Source organism: Ovis aries, chromosome 16 (genome assembly GCF_016772045.2).
Source record: "Ovis aries strain OAR_USU_Benz2616 breed Rambouillet chromosome 16, ARS-UI_Ramb_v3.0, whole genome shotgun sequence".
Classification (NCBI taxonomy): Eukaryota; Metazoa; Chordata; class Mammalia; order Artiodactyla; family Bovidae; genus Ovis; species Ovis aries.
The window spans coordinates 44,130,826-44,150,287 of record NC_056069.1 but is presented as its reverse complement, the minus strand read 5'-3'; positions in this window follow the sequence as shown (position 1 = coordinate 44,150,287).

Below are 19,462 nucleotides of genomic sequence, written 5' to 3'. Positions count from 1 at the left end.
GTGACTGCAGCTATGAAATTAAAAGACATTTACTCCTTGGAAGGAAAGTTATGACCAACCTAGATAACAGATTAAAAAGCAGAGACATTCCTTTGCCAACATAGATCCATCTAGTCAAGGGCAATGGTTTTTCCAGTGGTCATGTGTGGATGTGAGAATTGGACTACAATTGGTACCACTAGAATTGGACCACAATGAGGTACCACTTCACACCAGTCAGAATGGCTGCGATCCAAAAGTCTGCAAGCAATAAATGCTGGAGAGGTGTGGAGAAAAGGGAACCCTCCTACACTGTTGGTGGGAATGCAAACTAGTACAGCCACTATGGAGAACAGTGTGATTCCTTAAAAATTGCAAATAGAACTACCTTATGACCCAGCAATCCCACTTCTGGGCATACACACCGAGAAACCAGAATTGAAAGAGACATGTACCCCAATGTTCATCGCACTGTTTATAATAGCCAGGACATGAAACAACCTAGATGTCCATCAGCAGATGAATGGATAAGAAAGCTGTGGTACATATACAATGGAGTATTACTCAGCCGTTAAAAGAATTCATTTGAATCAGTTCTGATGAGATGGATGAAACTGGAGCCGATTATACAGAATGAAGTAAGCCAGAAAGAAAAACACCAATACAGTATACTAACACATATATGCAAGACAGGAAAGAGACACAGATGTATAACGGACTTTTGGACTCAGAGGAGGGAGAGGTGGGATGATTTGGGAGAATGACATTCTAACATGTATACTATCATGAATTGAATCGCCAGTCTATGTCTGACGCAGGATGCAGCATGCTTGGGGCTGGTGCATGGGGATGACCAGAAAGATGTTATGGGGAGGGAGGTGGGAGGGGTTCATGTTTGGGAATGCATGTAAGAATTAAAGATTTTAAAATTTAAAAATAAAAAACTTAAAAATAAAAAAAAAATTAAAAAAAAATAAAATAAAATAAAATAAAATAAAATAAAATAAAAAAGAATTGGACTATAAAGAAAGGTGAGCGCCGAAGAGTTGAGAGTCCCTTTGACTTCACGGAGATCCAACCAGTCCATCCTAAAGGAGATAAGTCCTGAGTGTTCATTGGAAGTACTGATGTTGAAGCTGAAACTCTAATACTTTGGCCACCTGAGGCAAAGAGCTGACTCATTTGAAAGGACCCTGACGCTGAGAAAGATTGAAGGCAGGAGAAGGGGATGACAGAGGATGAGATGGTTGGATGGTATCACTGACTGAATGGATATGAGTTTGAGTAAACTCCGGGAGTTGGTGATGCACAGGGACCCCTTTCGTTGCTGCAATCCATGGGGTCACAAAGAGTCGGACATGACTGAGTGACTGAACTGAAGAAAAATATACATATACCATTATTGTTTCAGGAATAGAACAATGAAAACAGATATACTAACCTATGTAATTAAACTCAGATTAGCATTTAATCTTGATGACATAGGAAATTTCCAGGATGTTGTAAAATTCAGTTTCTTGATCCAGGGATGTTATATGACTGTATTAAGTGAATATACCTGGAGGAGCAAATGGCAACTGACTCCTCTATTCTTGTCTGGAGAATCCTTATGGAGAGGGGAGCCTGGTGGGCTACAGTCCATGGGGTCACAAAGAGTCAGACACATCTGAGCACCTAAGTAAGTGAATATCCCTCAAGCCGTATGAAAACTATATGTTAACTTCAACAGTATGGCATAACTGTAAAGATGGAAATTTAAGCACTTTAAGTCATGAATTACAGAAAATTTTAAGAAACTCTTGAAACCACTTACAAAGAACAAGAGGTACTTATCTATAAATGACCTGTTTATGGAGTTAAATACATCTATGTAAATGATAGATAGATTCATATGTAAATGGAGAGATGGTTAAATAGAGGGAAAGACTGATGTATATAGAGACAGACATAAAGATACACATACACTGGGTCATGAGTTACATTGTAGGTATTAGTGCTGAGTATGTGGAGTTTAGTAAAAGAAAAAAATTCTATATAATCTTCATTTAAATTATTCATCTTTAACCCTTATATTTTCTTTCTATTACTCACTTTGGATTTAGTTTGCACTTGGCTTTCTTACACTTAAAGTGGTATGTTAGATTATTGATATCAGATATTTTATTTGTTCTTCACATAGGCATTTGTGGCTATACATTTTCACTAAACAAATGCTTTATTGGCACCCTATAAATTTTTGTAATTTTATTTTATTTTTCTTTTTAATCTTTTTAGTTTTTTAAATTTTTTTTTAATTTTTATTTTTACTTTATTTTACTTTACAATACTGTATTGGTTTTGCCATACATTGACATGAATATGCCATGGGTGTACATGAGTTCCCAATCCTGAACCCTCCTCCCACCTCCCAGCCCCTATCATCTCTCTGAATCATCCCCATGCACCAGCCCCAAGCATCCTGTATCCTGTATTGAACATAGACTGGTGATTCATTTCTTACATGATAGTATACATGTTTCAGTGCCATTCTCCCAAATCATCCCACCCTCTCCCTCTCCCTCAGAGTCCGAAAGTCCATTCTATACATCTGTGTCTCTTTTGCTGTCTAGCATACAGGGTTATCATTACCATCTTTCTAAATTCCATATATATGTGTTAGTATACTGTATTGGTGTTTTTCTTTCTGGCTTACTTCACTCTGCGAAGTAATTTTAAACATTTCAGTAACAACTATGTTACTAAGTAAACAAAGTAAGTGTAAAGTATCTACATGAAATAAAACTTATAACCATATTTAATTAAATAATTGACTGATTATAAATTCAAAAAAGGAAAAATTACCCAAAATGATAACAAGAAAAATAAATAAATCTAAAAATATACCAGTCATATATTATTCATGAGGTTTGTGGATATATAAAAAGAGTGGAATAACAAAAGTAAATTCACTCACACACACACAAAGACACAAACAATTTCACACCAGTTCTAAGATTTTTACAAGTATTCAGATCAGTTCAGTTGCTCAGTCGTGTCCGATTCTTTGTGACCCTATGAATCACAGCACGCCAGGCCTCCCTGTCCATCACCAACTCCCAGAGTTCACTCAGACTCACGTCCATCAAGTCAGTGATGCCATCCAGCCATCTTATTCTCTGTCATCTCCTTCTCTTCCTGCCCCCAATCCCTCCCATCATCAGAGTCTTTTCCAATGAGTCAACCCTTCGCATGAGGTGGCCAAAGTACTGGAGTTTCAGATTTAGTATCATTCCCATCCAAAGAAATCCCAGGGCTAATCTCCTTCAGAATGGACTGGTTGGACTTCCTTGCAGTCCAAGGGACTCTCAAGAGTCTTCTCCAACACCACAGTTCAAAAGCATCAATTCTTTAGCACTCAGCCTTCTTCACAGTCCAACTCTCACATCCATACATGACTACTGGAAAAACCATAGCCTTGACTAGATGGACCTTTGTTGGCAAAGTAGTCTCTGCTTTTGAATATGCTATCTAGGTTGGTCATAACTTTCCTTCCAAGGAGTAAGCGTCTTTTAATTTCATGGCTGCAGTCACCATCTGCAGTGTTTTTAGAGCCCCCCAAAATAAAGTCTGACACTGTTTCCACTATTTCCCCATCTATTTGCCATGAAGTGATGGGACCAGATGCCATGATCTTCGTTTTCTGAATGTTGAGCTTTAAGTCAACTTTTTCACTCTCCTCTTTCACTTTCATCAAGAAGCTTTTTAGTTCCTCTTCACTTTCTGCCGTAAGGGTGGTCATCTACATATCTGAGGTTATTGATATTTCTTCCAGTGATCTTGATTCCAGCTTGTGTTTCTTCCAGTCCAGCGTTTCTCATGATGTACTCTGCATAGAAGTTAAATAAGCAGGGTGACAATATACAGCCTTTACGTACTCTTTTTCCTATTTGCAACCAGTCTGTTGTTCCATGTCCAGTTCTAACTGTTGCTTCCTAACCTGCATACAGATTTCTCAAGAGGCAGGTCAGGTGGTCTAGTATTCCCATGTCTTTCAGAATTTTCCACAGTTTATTGTGATCCACACAGTCAAAAGCTTTGGCATAGTCAATAAAGCAGAAATAGATGTTTTTCTGGAACTCTCTTGCTTTTTCAGTGATCCAGCGGATGTTGGCAATTTGATCTCTGGTTCCTCTGCCTTTTCTAAAACCAGCTTGAACTAGAGTTTGGCTAAAATATAAGTTGGTAACTTACTAGTTAAGTCTCAACATGTGACCAAAAAATAAAATATCTCTATATTTTATCTAAAAGAAGCAATCTGATACAGTTTATCCTGACTTAAAAACTTTTAAAATGAGCCCAGTCTTCTGAGATTTTAGAGTAAATAAAATGAATTCTCAGGACATTAGTTCTGTGATTGAAATTCTTATATATCTACAGGAAGTGGATTTTCCTACCAAAAGTTCAATTGATAAATAATTTTTAATAACTGGTAGCTTAGCATTTTTGACCCTTGTGTTTCTAAAATAGCTTTTCATTTTCCCTGAAGGAAGCATCATATTGTTCCTTTTATACTCCTCAAAATACCATACTGTTTCCTCTTTTCAGTATTATGTAAGTGTCTGCAGAGGCTTATGAGCTATTTTAGAAATTAATGATTGTATATTTCCTTCCATAATTTTTTGGCAACAATGGACATATAATTATCATATATTTTAGGATATGTTATTTCAAGTCACAGGTCAAAAACAAAATTATTATTCATTCAATAAAGTGAGTTAAGCACATAATGTATCAAAAGGAGAAAAACACCTTCTTTTGGCTTTTGGGAGCTCTCAACCCCCTTTATTCAATTCATCTGGGTTGAGGAAGAATGAGTTTTCTCTTTAGTAAATTTGGGGTAAGGACTTTGAACTTTTCTTTCCCACCCTTTTGAATAATTGAGGTGCACAGAATAAGTACACTGATCTCTCCTAAATTTGAAGGTAAAGGCAATTCTTTATCCAGTGAGTTAAACAGTAAGTATTCCACTGTGACCTGACAATGAGGGTGAGTGTCCAATATGGGATTCCGTACTAGATACCTCCTTCTTGTCCTGTAACTAAGCCATAGTCTCAGCATTTATCAGTGATGGAACTGGTATTTTGGGTCCCATTCATTGATTCTTTTGCCTATACCCAACTAATTTAGATCTAGGTTGGGGAAGAGAGCTGTAATGTATTGGGAATATTTTCATAGCATCATCTGCTAAATTGATTGGGAATCTTGAGAAATAGTAAACTGAAGATACAATTATGATAGAACAATTTTTTGGCACAACCAATGTAGCTGACTGTATTTATTTTTTGAGTAGCACAAGAGACTTAATTTTTTTTAAATTGAAGTTAGTTGATGTACAGTATTACAGAAATTACAAATGTCTAATTAGTGATTCACAGTTTTTAAATATTATACTTCATTCATAGGTATGAAATATTTGCTATGTGACATTAAACTTTACCAGCAAATTTGTTGATTTACTGGTTTTAGTTTGGTTTGTTTTATGTCCATAGTTTACAATGACTGATTTATGTCTGGCCAGATGTAGTCTAGGTATGTGACATTAGCCTTTGACCGTGTGTGATTATGATCTTGGTAATCACTAGAGTGTATTGTGTTTTTACCCATGACTGGCTGTTTTTTTTTTTGTTTATGTTTTTGTTTTTTTACAGGCACAGCAGCAGTTGCCAGCTTTAGCTGGTCTCCAATGCCCTCAATAAAGTTGTGGACTGTATGTCTCTTGGCTCTTACAACTTGACACTGAACTACACACGCAGTTTAGCTTAGTGTTGCAGGCAAGACAGAGGTATGATTGGATCATGTTTGGCATTGGTGAGAAGAAAACAATCTCCTTGCTTTCTCTATTTTCCCTCCTCTAGAAGGGGAAGAAACAAATCTGATCTGTGATTTTGATTAAACCAAAAAATGAAAACAAGCTCAGCAACTGAATAGTCTTAACAAAGAATTCTGTTCCCTCTGATTGCTCTCCAGGCGTACTCAGTCTGATAGTCTCCCCTGTTGAAAGAGAATGGTAGTTGTTCAGTGACATCTGTGGCAGAATGAATCCAATGTTAGAATTCTGCATTAGGTGTAGCATTGTTTTCCCATATCTAAGGCTCCCTAGAATCTGCTCTACCAGTGAAAAGGCTGGTATGTTTATATGTATACATCTAATACTTGTCTTTGTTTTATAACTTAAGATTTCAAGAAAGAGATTGATTTTATGAAAGACAACATGAAAATAGAAATATTTAGTATTTTTTTATCCTTTAGCAGCTTTTAATTGTTTGAAGCTTTCCTTTCTATACTGTTTGCAATTTTCAGAAAAGAAATGCTGATTTTAAATGATACCAGCACAAATGTATTAGAATTGACAGCTAGTATTTAATGGCAATGCTTAAAAGTTTAGTAGATATCATTTATTTGGATGCAGTTTGCTCATTCTTTTAAATTAATGCATGAGGTTGATTTAATGAATAACTCTTTTCTTTTTATTTTATTTTTTTTGTGGCAGTAAACTGCCAGAGACACTTTATGTCTGTACTATATATCATTATGTGCCAAGTAGCACTATTTTGTATAGTTGTTGTCAGGTTTTTAGATGATGTATAATATATAAAGCACTTCATGTTTTTCAGACCCACAGACTGTTATTTTTCCTGTTTTATTCTTATCATTATTTTCTGTTGCCTTTGAGAAAAGCAAATACATAGCAAAAAATATACATAAATGAATAAATAAAAGAATGAACCTGGGCTCTTAGAAGCACAAAAGATATTCACTGCAGGAAAGATGGCAAGAACATGGAAATATGACTATTACCTAATGTGACTCTGTACACATGACAGCAAATGAAAGAAACAAAAGTATCTCACATTCTCTTAGAGATTTGACCCAGAATTAGTTTCAATTTATTTTTGACAACTTTGTGTTTAATTTCTTTCTTCTCTTCTACTTTCTATTCAAAATGTAGTAAATGCATAACAGATATAAAACAAATATAGTACAGTGGTATGGCAGAAAGAGTAATTTTGTATACATAATTTTCCATGCTAGGTCTTTCATTTATTGCCTATATGACATAGCAAGCCATATCAGATCTCATATATGTTATATATCCTGAATGTATCTCTCTGTATGAATATATAATATATGTGTATCATTTATATTTGAATTAATACTCTAATGGTTCCTATGTCTTTCACAAAAGAAAAGGAAGATGAAGAAGATACATGTGTGAGCATGTGAGAGAGAGAGAGAGAGTGTGTGTGTGTGTGTGTGTGTGTGTGTGTGTGTGTGTGTGTGAGTGTGTGTGTGTTTGGCAGAATGTTAATCACTTTAGGGCTTTAGGGCCAGTAATCCTTTTCAACATACGAAGTTAGTTTTTCTAAAACTATATGATTAGTACTCATATTACTTATATATACATGAGTGAGTGAAGTCGCTCAGTCGTGTCTGACTCTTTGCAACCCCATGGACTGTAACCCACCAGGCTCCTCAGTCCATGGAATTTTCCAGGCAAGAGTACTGGAGTAGGTTGCCATTTCCTTCTGCAGGGGCTCTTCCCAATCCAGGGATCGAACCCAGGTCTCCCGCACTGCAGGCAGACACTTTACCGACTGAGCCACCAGGGAAGCCCTATATATACATATTACTACTCATATAATCTATACAATATTGTAGTTATCAGAATTCAAAATTTTGTTTCTTTATACTCATTGATATTTCATTCAATATTTTAATATATATTAATTATTATTATTACACAGGTAAAATTTAGTTTTAAGGTATATATAATACTAATATAGTACTAGTCTTAAAAGTTTAAAATTTTCTTCATGAATTATAATATCCATTCTGTTATTTATTCATTCTGAATAGTAGGGAACTCAGAGAAAGTAAAATCTGCCCAGGCATTTGTCAATCTATAATAACAGACATACAAAGCCAGTTGACATCTTAATAGGAAACATTTCTCTCACAGCCACTGCAGCTCAAAGTACTATGACATCTCCACCATCTTTTTTCCCTTTGAGGAATACTAACTCACTGAGAAATTTTGTTGTCTGTAATTACAAAACGTCACAAATACCGATTTTTGAAATTAGAAGAATAAAATATCCCAATCGTCAATGGAAAACTAAAGTAACTTTGAAAAGGAGAAGTTGTCTCGATTTACAACCCAGGAACAGAACTCTGGATACAGCATTTCTGGACTCAGAATCCCAAATCAGTCTTCACATTACAATAAAATAGATTCTGAGTTGACATTTCAGCAGAGACCTGAACTTGTTCTCACATTTATATGTAACCCTGCTTTTTCTCTGAACCATATTAAAACACTGCTGTTAAGTTACTCTTAAAAACCACTGCTTCCCAAAATACTATACCATATACTATATATAAATATCATATATTAAAAATATCATATAATATCACTTATATACAATTGGTATATAACAAAAATTATAGAAACAAAACAGAAATAGACTCACAGGTCTCGAAATCAAACATATGATTACCAAGGGGCAATATAAGGCGAAATATAAATTGGGAGACAAAGATTGACATATACACATTAACAAAAAATTTTAAAAAGATATATATATATATATATATGTATATATATAACTGAATCACTTTGCTGTACCCCCTGAAACTAATACAACATTATATAACAACTATACACCAATAATTTTTTAAAAAATAACGTAAGGAAAATATCATAATCCAATTACTGGTATTCATAAATTTCCTAAAAGCAGCCAGAGAAAGAATGATAGGAAGCAAAGATAATCATAACATATTTCTCATTAAAACCAAACTGCTAAGTCACTTCAGTCGTGTCCGACTCTGTGCGACCCCATGGACTGCAGCCACCCAAGTTTCTCCATCCATGGGATTTTCCAGGCGAGAGTACTGGACTAAACTAATGAGGAAAAAATCAAATACTATATTTAGAAAACTGAAAGAAGGAAAATATGTTAACCCTGAACTTAATACTTACCAAAAATATTATTTAAAAATATAGTTGAGTTATTCTATTTTACTGGAGTAATAAAATCAGAGTAATTAATTATTTCAATCTACATTGCTATGCTTAGTTGCTCAGTCATGTCTGACTCTTTGCAACCCCATGGACTGTAGCCTGCCAGTCTCCTCTGTCCATGGGGACTGTCCAGGCAAGAATACTGGAGTGGGTTGCCATGCCCTCCTCCAAGGGATCTTCCCAACCCAGGGATCAAACACAGGTCTCCCTCATTGCAGGCAGATTCTTTACTGTCTGAGCCACAGCCCTCAGACATGCATTAAAAGACTTTAAAACAATGTCTTTTAAAAAGGACGTAAAATATCCCATTTAAAAGTATTTTAAAACTTATAGCATAAGAAATGAATAAAAATAAGTTCATGAGAACAAATTAAAAAATATTTTCTCACTTTTAATCTCTTTAAAAGATGATTGATTGTTTAAAAGGAAATAATTTTTTGAATTTATGTAGTAAATACTACATATGTAGTATTACCATCTATGACTATGAGAAGTAAACCCTAGAATAACTAATAAAAATGTATACCTAGAAATATAGCTAATAAGGGGAATAGCAGAAAAAAAAAAGATATAGACAATAGCAATCAAGAATCTAAGTTTAAGCCAAACCCTAATGATATTTTAAAAAAACATAAATTGTCTCAAGTCTCTAGTTAAAAAGGTTTGTGATCCTAAATGCAAAATCAGATACAAGTTTATGCTTTTTATATAAATCCATGTTAAATAAAGAAAATATCCTTTTAAAAGTAATAGGATATAAAAAGAAAAGAATCATACTTCTGAGGAAAGTGGAATAGGCTGAAGCAATGTCAGGCAAACAAGATTTCAGGACGGTAAATAATTCCAGAAATAAAGAGTGATGTATCATAATGACAAAAGGTTTAATTCAGACAGAAGACATGTGACATCTTACATATGTATGCACCTAAACAGAAAGTTTCAAAGTACATGAAAGGAAAACTGATTTAACTGACAAGAAAAATAGATAAAGCCATAATTACACTTACAGACTTTTAATACTCTTCTCACAATACTTCATAAAATAAGCAGAAAAAATTTATGTTCAAAAGATGAGTTAACCAATACCAGCTAACATAAACAGCATTTATACGCACTGCAGCAGAAAATAGTGATTAGACATTTCTTTTATGTGTACATATGGTGATTGCAGCCATGAAATTAAAAGATGCTTACTCCTTGGAAGGAAAGTTATGACCAACCTAGATAGCATATTGAAAAGCAGAGACATTACTTTGCCAAAAAAGGTCCGTCTAGTCAGGCTATGGTTTTTCCAGTAGTCATGTATGGATGTGAGAGTTGGACTGTGAAGAAGGCTGAGCACCAAAGAATTGATGCTTTTGAACTGTGGTATTGGAGAAGACTCTTGAGAGTCCCTTGGACTGCAAGGAGATCCAAGCAGTCCATTCTAAAGGAGATCAGTCCTGGGTGTTCTTTGGAAGGAATGATGCTAAAGCGGAAACTCCAGTACTTTGGCCACCTCATGCAAAGAGTTAATTCATTGGAAAAGACTCTGATGCTGGGAGGGATTGGAGGCAGGAGAGAAGGGGACGACAGAGGATGAGGTGGCTGGATGGCATCACCGACTCGACAGACATGAGTTTGGGTGAACTCTGAGTTGGTGATGGAAAAGGAGGCCTGGTGTGCTGCGATTCATGGGGTGGCAGAGTCGGACATGACTGAGTGACTGAACTGAACTGATACCACTTAATAGATCATATTCTGAGAAATAAACAATAGTTCAGTTAATATGAAAGCCATTAAATACAACATTCTTGTTACCACAGTGGAAATAAACCAGAAATTATTAAGAGATTTTGAAAAATCCCAAATGTTTTCAGTATGAAATAGCATCTCTCTAAACAAAAAATTGTGTGATAGGATATTGGCATGCATTTTAATGAAACTGAAAATGAAAACACATTGAAATGTGTGGAAAGTTAATGTTGTGTTCAGAAGAAAATGTATAGCATTATTAATAAATACTTACTACTATATGCACAATAGACAACCAACAAGGACTTACTGTATAGCACAGGGAACTTATGTTTTAATAACCTACAAGGAAAAAGAATCTGAAAAAGAATCTATCAAGACAGGTACATGATAAATAGATTCTTCTAATTCAAGAACACGATTTATCCTTCCATGTGTTTGTGTCATCTTCAATTTTTTCATTAGCGTTGGATTATACTACCCAACAGAATCTACAGATTCAATGCAGTCCCTATCAAATTACCAACAACACTTTTTGGAGATCTGAAACAAAAAATCTTAAAAGCTGTACGGAAACAGAAAAGATCCCAAAGAGCCAAAGCAATCTTGGGAAAGAAAAATGGAGCTGGAGGAATCAGGCTCCTTGATTTCATAATATACTATAAAGCTCGTCAAAACGGCAATCAAAACAGTATGGTACTAACACAACAGGCTTACAGATCAATGGAACAGCATAGAAAACCCAGAGTAAAGGCCATACACATACGGTCAATTAATCTATGACAAAGGAGGTGAGAATGTACAACAGAGAAAAGAATCTCTTCAATAGTAGTACTGACAAAACTGGATATCTACATATAAAATAATGAACACCCTTTGCGGATTCATGTCAATGTATGGCAAAACCAATACAGTATTGTAAAGTAAAATAAAGTTAAAAAAAATAAAAAAAAATTTAAAAATTAAATAATGAAATTAGAATACTCCCTAACACTATAGACAAAATAAATTTAAAATGATTTAAATACCTAAATGTAAGACCAGACTCTACAAAACTCTTAAAGGAAAACATAAGCAAAACACTCTTCAACATAAATCACAGCAAAATCTTTTTGGATCCATATGCTACAGTAACAAAAATAAAAACAAAAATAAACAAATGTGTCCTAATTAAAAGCTTTTGTACAGAGAAGGAAACCATACCCAAAATGAAAAGACAACCCTCAGAATGGAAGAAAATATTTGCAAATGATGTGACCAAAGGATTAATCTCCAAGATATACAAATAGCTCACCATCAGAAGGACAAACAACCTGATCAAATATGGGCAGAAGATCTAAGTAGACATTTCTCCAAAGAAAACATACAGATGGCCAAGAGGTGCATAAAAAAATGCTCAACTCGTCTAATTATTAGGGAAATGCAAGTCAAAACTACAAATGGGTATCATCTCATACTGGCCAGAATGGGCACCATCAAAAAGTCTACAAACAATATATACTGGAGAGGATGTGGAGAAAAGGAAATACTTCTACACTTAGTGGGAATGTAAACTGGTACAACCACTATGGAGAACAGTATGAAGTTTCCTTAAACTAAATATTAAACTATGTTATGATCCTCCCAGAGATGGTGAAGGACAGGGAAGGCTAGCATGCTTCAGTCCATGGAGTTGCAAAGGGTGGGACATGACTGAGCAACTGAACAACAATGATCCTGAAATCCTACTCCTGGGCATATATCAGCAGAAAGTACACTTTGAAAAGAAATATGTGCCCCGATGTTTATTGTTACACTATTTACAATGGCAAGATATGGAAGCAACCTAAACATCCATCAACAGAGGAATGGATAAATAAGAGGAATGGATAAATAAATAAGGAATGAATAAATATATATATATACAACAGAATATTACTCAGCCATAAAAGAGAACAAAATGATGATATTTGCAGCAACATGACATACCTAGAGATTATTATACTAAGTGAAGACAGACAGATAAAGACAAATATGGTATCATAACACTTACATGTGGAATCTAAAAAAATAATACAGATGAACTTATTCATAAGATAGAAATAGATTCACAGACTTAATAAACAAACTTATGGTTAGCAAAGAGGGATTAACATATACACACTACTATATATAAAATAGATAATCTACAAGGCCTATTGTATAGCACAGGGTGCTCTACTCAGTACTAACTTACATGGGAAAACAATCTGAAAAAGAATAGACATATGATTGTACAACTGAATCACTTTGTTATGCACTCAAACTAACACAGCACTGTAAATCAATTATACTTCAATAATAAAAGGAAAGATACATAAAATCAGTCCTAAATTTCTACTTCTTCATCTTCTACTTCAATGCATTAAAAATAATAACAAAAATTAAGTTTAGGAAAATAAAAAATCAAAATATCAATGAAAAGTAAATAAATAAAAACATTTGACAACAAAACTAATACCTGTTTATGATGAAATATTCAGCAAGCTAAGAATTAAGAGGAATATCCTCAACTTGGTGTACCAACAATTAATGTAATTTCTACTGGTGAAAGATAAACTATCCCTCCACTAAGATCAGTAACAAGCAAATAATGTTTTTTGTTAATGTTTCTATTTAATACTGCACATAATTGCCTAACCATTATAATAAAAGAAGAAAAAGAAACAAAAATCTATAGCTTTGAAAGAAAGAAATTAAACTATTTGTAGAGGATGTTATATTTTATAACATGAGACATAAAGAATTCAAGAACTATTATAAAAACTAATAAATAAATGTAGTAAGGTAGAAGTTTAATAAGGCAGTAAAAATGAATTTTATATATCCATAATATGTGAAATTGAAATAAAATACTATTTGCAAATGAATGAAAAACATGAAACACTCAGATACATTTAAAATGTGGCAAAGTTTTGTACATAAAAATTATATAACATTGTAAGGTCATTAAAGAGGATTTAAATGAAAAAATATATGATATAGAGCAGAAGATCCAATAATATTAAAATATCAGTTATAAACAAATAATTCTATAAGATCATCATAATTTCAGTCAAATTCCAGGAAATTCTTTCGTAAGGAGTAGTAAGCTGATTCTACAATGTATACGGATTATGCAAAGGAATTATAATAGCCAAACCCCTTTGAAAATAAAGATCATGTTTAGAAGGCTTACATCTAATTTTAAGACACATAAAACTATAAAGATATAATTATACATCAAAAATGACAGAATAGTGAGTTCAGAAATAGACACGCACACACAAGTTTAACTGATTTTTAAATGAAATATATAATGTGGTTAAATCATGAAATTCTTCTTTTTTGCTTTGGTACTGTTGGAGGCCCCTGTGGAAAATGAACCTGAGCTAATCCCTGGCCTTACATAACATACAAAGTTTATCTCTAAGCAGATCATAGAATCAATAAAATTTGAAAATATAAAGCTTCTAAAATACAGGAAAATATTTTTCAATTCAATAGTTTGGAAAGTTTTTTTTTTTTTTAAGATACATAAAATTTTAACCATGAAAAGACAAAATGTAAAGAGTTTTACTCTTCAAAAGATACCAGCAAGAAAATGAAGAGAGACTGGTGAAAATACTTGCAAAACATAAATCAAATGAAAGACTTGTATGTTGAACATAGCTTTTGAAAAAGGAACACCACTTTGAGAATTTTGTCTTCTTTACCAAAAATTTCATTTCAATCCAAGAAATCAGAATTCACATTCAAACTACTTCTCTCATACTTCCAAGCATATATACACAAGTGCCTCCATGAAGAACCCTTCAGTTTCTGTGGCATTTCTACATAAAGTGATTTGAGCTCTAACCTTGTAAAAGATGGCTAATATGGTTTGGTTACAAACAAGTCTTACTCTAATTAAAGTTTCCTGAAATATGAATGCTAGTGACGTCAATAAGAATCTCCCTTTATTCTGAGGAATGCATTCAGAAGACTAGCAACATTTTTACTTGTACATGTTACACGATATTTACTGTATCCTGAAAAGTTTTAGTTTTAAAACTCTTACTGGTGCAGTTTTATTTGGCATTTATCTATGTCTTCTAAATAATATAGTAATTCAATTATCAATCCCTTTCCATGTATGTAGTAGTCTAATGATTACTGAAATTTTTCCATCTAAAGAATAACAAAGTCAATATTACATTGTCATTCATCAGTATTAGAAGAATAACTTAAAACATTTCGACAATTCTCCAAATTGCTTTTGATTAGAAATAAGTTAAGTTTAAAAGTTATACTGTATATATGAATAGGAACTGGTACATTTCAACTCTCAGGTAAGAAACATTTTGACAAGAGATAAACTGTAGTAAGATCAGAATGTGTCAAGCAGTATAAAAATTTTAAATGCTCTGACATATAAAAGAAATTAACTTCTGATTGAAAAGAAATTTACAGCAATTTTTTTTTCCCCTAGGGAAGGAAGTATTTTCAAAGGGACAATGAGATGTTTTCTGCCAGAGTTAATAAGCATGGACAAAAGCAGAAGATAGGATTAATAAAAAATACAGAGGTTTTTGGCTGAAAATACAAGCTACATGTGGTAGTGGTTTATTCGCTAAGTCGTGTCCAACTCTTGCGATCCCATGGACTGTAGCCTGCCAAGCTCCTCTGTCCATGGGATTCTCTCAGGCAAGCAATACTGAAATGGGTTGCCATTTCCTTCTCCAGGGGATTTTCCCGACCCAGGGATCGAACCAGGGTTTCCTGCATTGCAGGGAGACTCTTTACCAACTGAGCTACAAGGGAAGATAAAATAAAAGTTACAGAGGAAAGTTCAGTTAGATCTTCCAGTCGAATTCAATGGTTAGTTTCTCATCACAAATTCTATATACCATGAGAAATATTCCAGGTTTCTTAGCAGAGAGAAGTGTTTTAGGGAAAAAAAAATTATGGAAATGTATTTGCCAGTACTCAATAAAAGAGATTGAAAGTTGGAAACAATGGCTTCTAAGAAACTGCACTATAACAGATGGAATGGGTAAAGATTAAAGTAGAGCAAGGCAATGGATATAGAAATGAGAAGCCAATAGTAAGTAAACCGAGGATCAATTTTGACTGTGAATATTAGGAAGAAAGAGAGTGAATATTTAAAGATTTTTTTTAAGATTTCCAACCTGTATGATTAGCAATAGAAAATGAATTTACATAATTATAGAAACCAGCCTCACAATTTTATTTGGCTTTGAAAAGATTGTGAATGAATTTTCAATGTGTTTAGCTTGTGAAAAGAGAATAACAGTCATTTTAGCCAACTGATTATAAGAGCATAAGATCTTTCAGCTAATTAAGTGTAAAATCTTTTAGCCGATTAAAAGCTGGGTCCTTTGACAGAAAATAGACAATTAAAAAGATTAGTTTTTAATCTAAGAATGACTAAGAATTAATTAGCATATAAAAACTTTATTACATTATTCAATAAAAATGCAAATGATATAATTTTGCCTATAATATTTACACATATAAAATGGTAATCACCAATGATAAAGAGGATACTGTGCAATTATTCTCTGCAAAAAATTGGGAGGTCAGTTGGTGCCTAGTTATGGGACCTTGACATGTGTTTGATTTATATTCAGTGAATCTTCTGCTAATATGGAAGCCCTCATTCTCTCAGTTGCTTCCTTGGTGACTCAGACAATAAGGAACCTGCTTACAATGCAGGAGAGAGAGGTTCGATCCCTGGGTCAGGAAGATACCTTGGAGAAGGGAATGGCTACAACACTCCAGTATTCTTGCCTGGAGAATTCCATGAGCAGAGGAGCCTGGTGGGCTACTGTCCATGGGGTCACAAAATGTCAGATATGAGTGACTAACTTTTTAAAATTGTTTTAAAAAGGAACTAGCTTTCCCATGGTTACACCTCATCTCAGGGAGTAACTAGTATGTAACAATTTTTTGAGGCATCCCTGTTGTCTTATTTGTAAACGGCCATCCTAGTTTCAGAGATCCACCTAAGACTGGCTGAAGACTATCGATACCACAGATCTCAGCCTCTCCCCCTGTACAGTCCAACTGTTAGGTGTCTACAAAATTAATAACCTTCACACAAGTCTCCATTTCAGAGTCTGATTCCAAGGGAAACCTGACCCACAAAAATTGGTCAAAGAAATCATCCTAGGAAGCAGATTCTAAAATGGGATTTGTGATCTGGATCACCTTTAGGTTTGCTGACATGTTTGTCCCTATTACTGGTTGTGGCTGAAGTAATTTTGGCCTATTTTAAACAGGATTAACTATGTCCATCATATCCATATTTAATTCACAAGTCTTGCCTCTACAGGAAAAAAAAATATTGAAAGATGAGAGAGGAACACAAAATCAATCAGCAGTAGCTTCAACTGTAGACATTATGCCAGATGTTGTATGGGATCTATGCTGGAACAGATTTACATGGTCTCAGTAACAAGGTATGTATATGGATACTGATATTGTTAATTTTCTAGTTTCTAATCACTATGAAGACACAGTACAAGTTACCATAGTCACAGGGGGAAGGCAACAGCACACACTGAAGTCCTGTCCAGGGGCTTTGCTCACTCTTGAACATCTGTCATAACAGTATCTGAAGGGATCCAAAATTTCTGAATCTTCTACAGAAAACCTCATTGATACTTGTTAAGAAATAAATAGCTTGAAAAATATAAACTACCAAAATTTATAAGTATAATTTTACATATCCCTGTGTGTGTTAAAAGAATTCAACATCTATTAAAATAAAATCTTTCTAACAAGACGACCTCAGGCCTAGATGGTATTATTAAACATTTAAGGACAAGTCATACTGATCTCATAAAATCTTTTAGAAAACAGAGGGGAAATAAATTATTCTTAATTCATTTTAAGAGGTATAACTCCAATACCAATAGACTGTTTATTGGTTTGTTTGTTGAGGGGGTCTTTTATTTTACTTTGGAGGGGGTAGGGGTTTCTTTGATGGGAGAAACTCTGTTCTTCCACCAAAGACACTTTCTGTGCACTCATTTCCTTTGGATGGTTCATCAGGACAAATAATACTTATAATTTTACTTGATTTTCCATAATATAAATAAACAGCCTAGTTTTTTTAAAAATCTGATAGTATTTATTTCAAGTATTTCCAGGTACTGGAAATAAAATCATGAACATGACTGAAGTTGATTTAATTAATAATTGAACTAGACCAAAATTTTACACTCTATTATAATGATAAATGGGCTTCCCTGATGGCTCAGATGGTAAAGGATATCCCTACAATGCAGAACCAGATTTGATTCCTGGCTGGGAAGGTACTTTGGAGAAGAAAATGGCAATCCACTCCAGTTATTCTTCCCTAGAGAATCCCATGGACTGAGGAGCTTGGCAGGCTAGAGTCCAGGGTTTGAAAGAGTCAGATAAGACTGAGCAACTAACACTTTCCACTATACGGATAAATAAACCGAAAAATACATGCCTAGCTAGGAAATTTTAACACAAAGGAATTACTAAAAATGTGTAAGTTTTGCTGACATTATTCATTTGGAGACAATCATATGATATAGAAAAAATAATTAGCAATGCCTTAAAAAAGAAAAATGTTATGATCCTCATGTAAGTATTATCTCATTTAAAATAAAAATAGTGATTCTGGTGGTTATTATTTTCATTGCTCCCTCAGGTTTATTTTAGGCTTAGAATTCTCCATGATTAATATATTCAATGATATTTTAAACTTAAACATGCTCACATGAATGAAATTTTTGAAACTTAGTTTCTCCCTGTATTCCATCAGAATATTTCAGTGTGATAAAGTGTCAGATATTAGTGTCAATCAATAATGCATTCCCTCACAAGTAGGTAGAACCATTAAAGTAATTTAAGTAAGATCAAACAGTGACCTGATAAACAGGGAATCAGAATCAATACAGCTTAAATCAATAAAGGAATAGAAGCTATTGATATTTAGCCTGGAGAAGAAAAGACTTGGCAGAAAACATGATAGCTACAATTCATTATTTTACAGTGCAATAAGAGAAACAAAATATGGTAATTTTAGGTAAATTAAAAAGTTTAGAAATAAGAATGACCTAATCTCAAATTATTGGTTAAATTTTGAACAACTGCAGCTGACCAACAAGTATAGAACAGTCCCTACTGCAAACTATTAAACTCCCTGTTATTATCACCTGTCAGGTTACTACAGTGGGGATTCCAACAATGGATAAACAAAAAGCACTAAGGCCTCCTATACTTAAATACAGAGTTTTCAAGCCTAATCCTTCATTCATCTATGTAGTATAATAACTGCATTATGCCTTGTTCTATTTGAGGCATTTTGCCCTTTTACTCATTTTCTACTTTTTCCAAAAGAATACTATATATATACACACACAAACACACACACACACACACACACACACACACACGTGTTTAGAAAAGCCCACTTCTGATCTGTGACACTGTTTCTAATGAATCTTTCTGAGAGGTATTTTACCTATCTGCCTCAATCTGCTGGGAAAAAAAAAAAAAAAAGGAGAGATCAGTATATTTCCTAACTATGTAAACTAGTTTGTTCAACTACTCATCTGTCATCAATTTCCTTTCACTTTCTATGTTATTTGACCTCTCAAAATTCACATATAATGTCCTTCCAATTTCTTTAACAACTTTAGCATT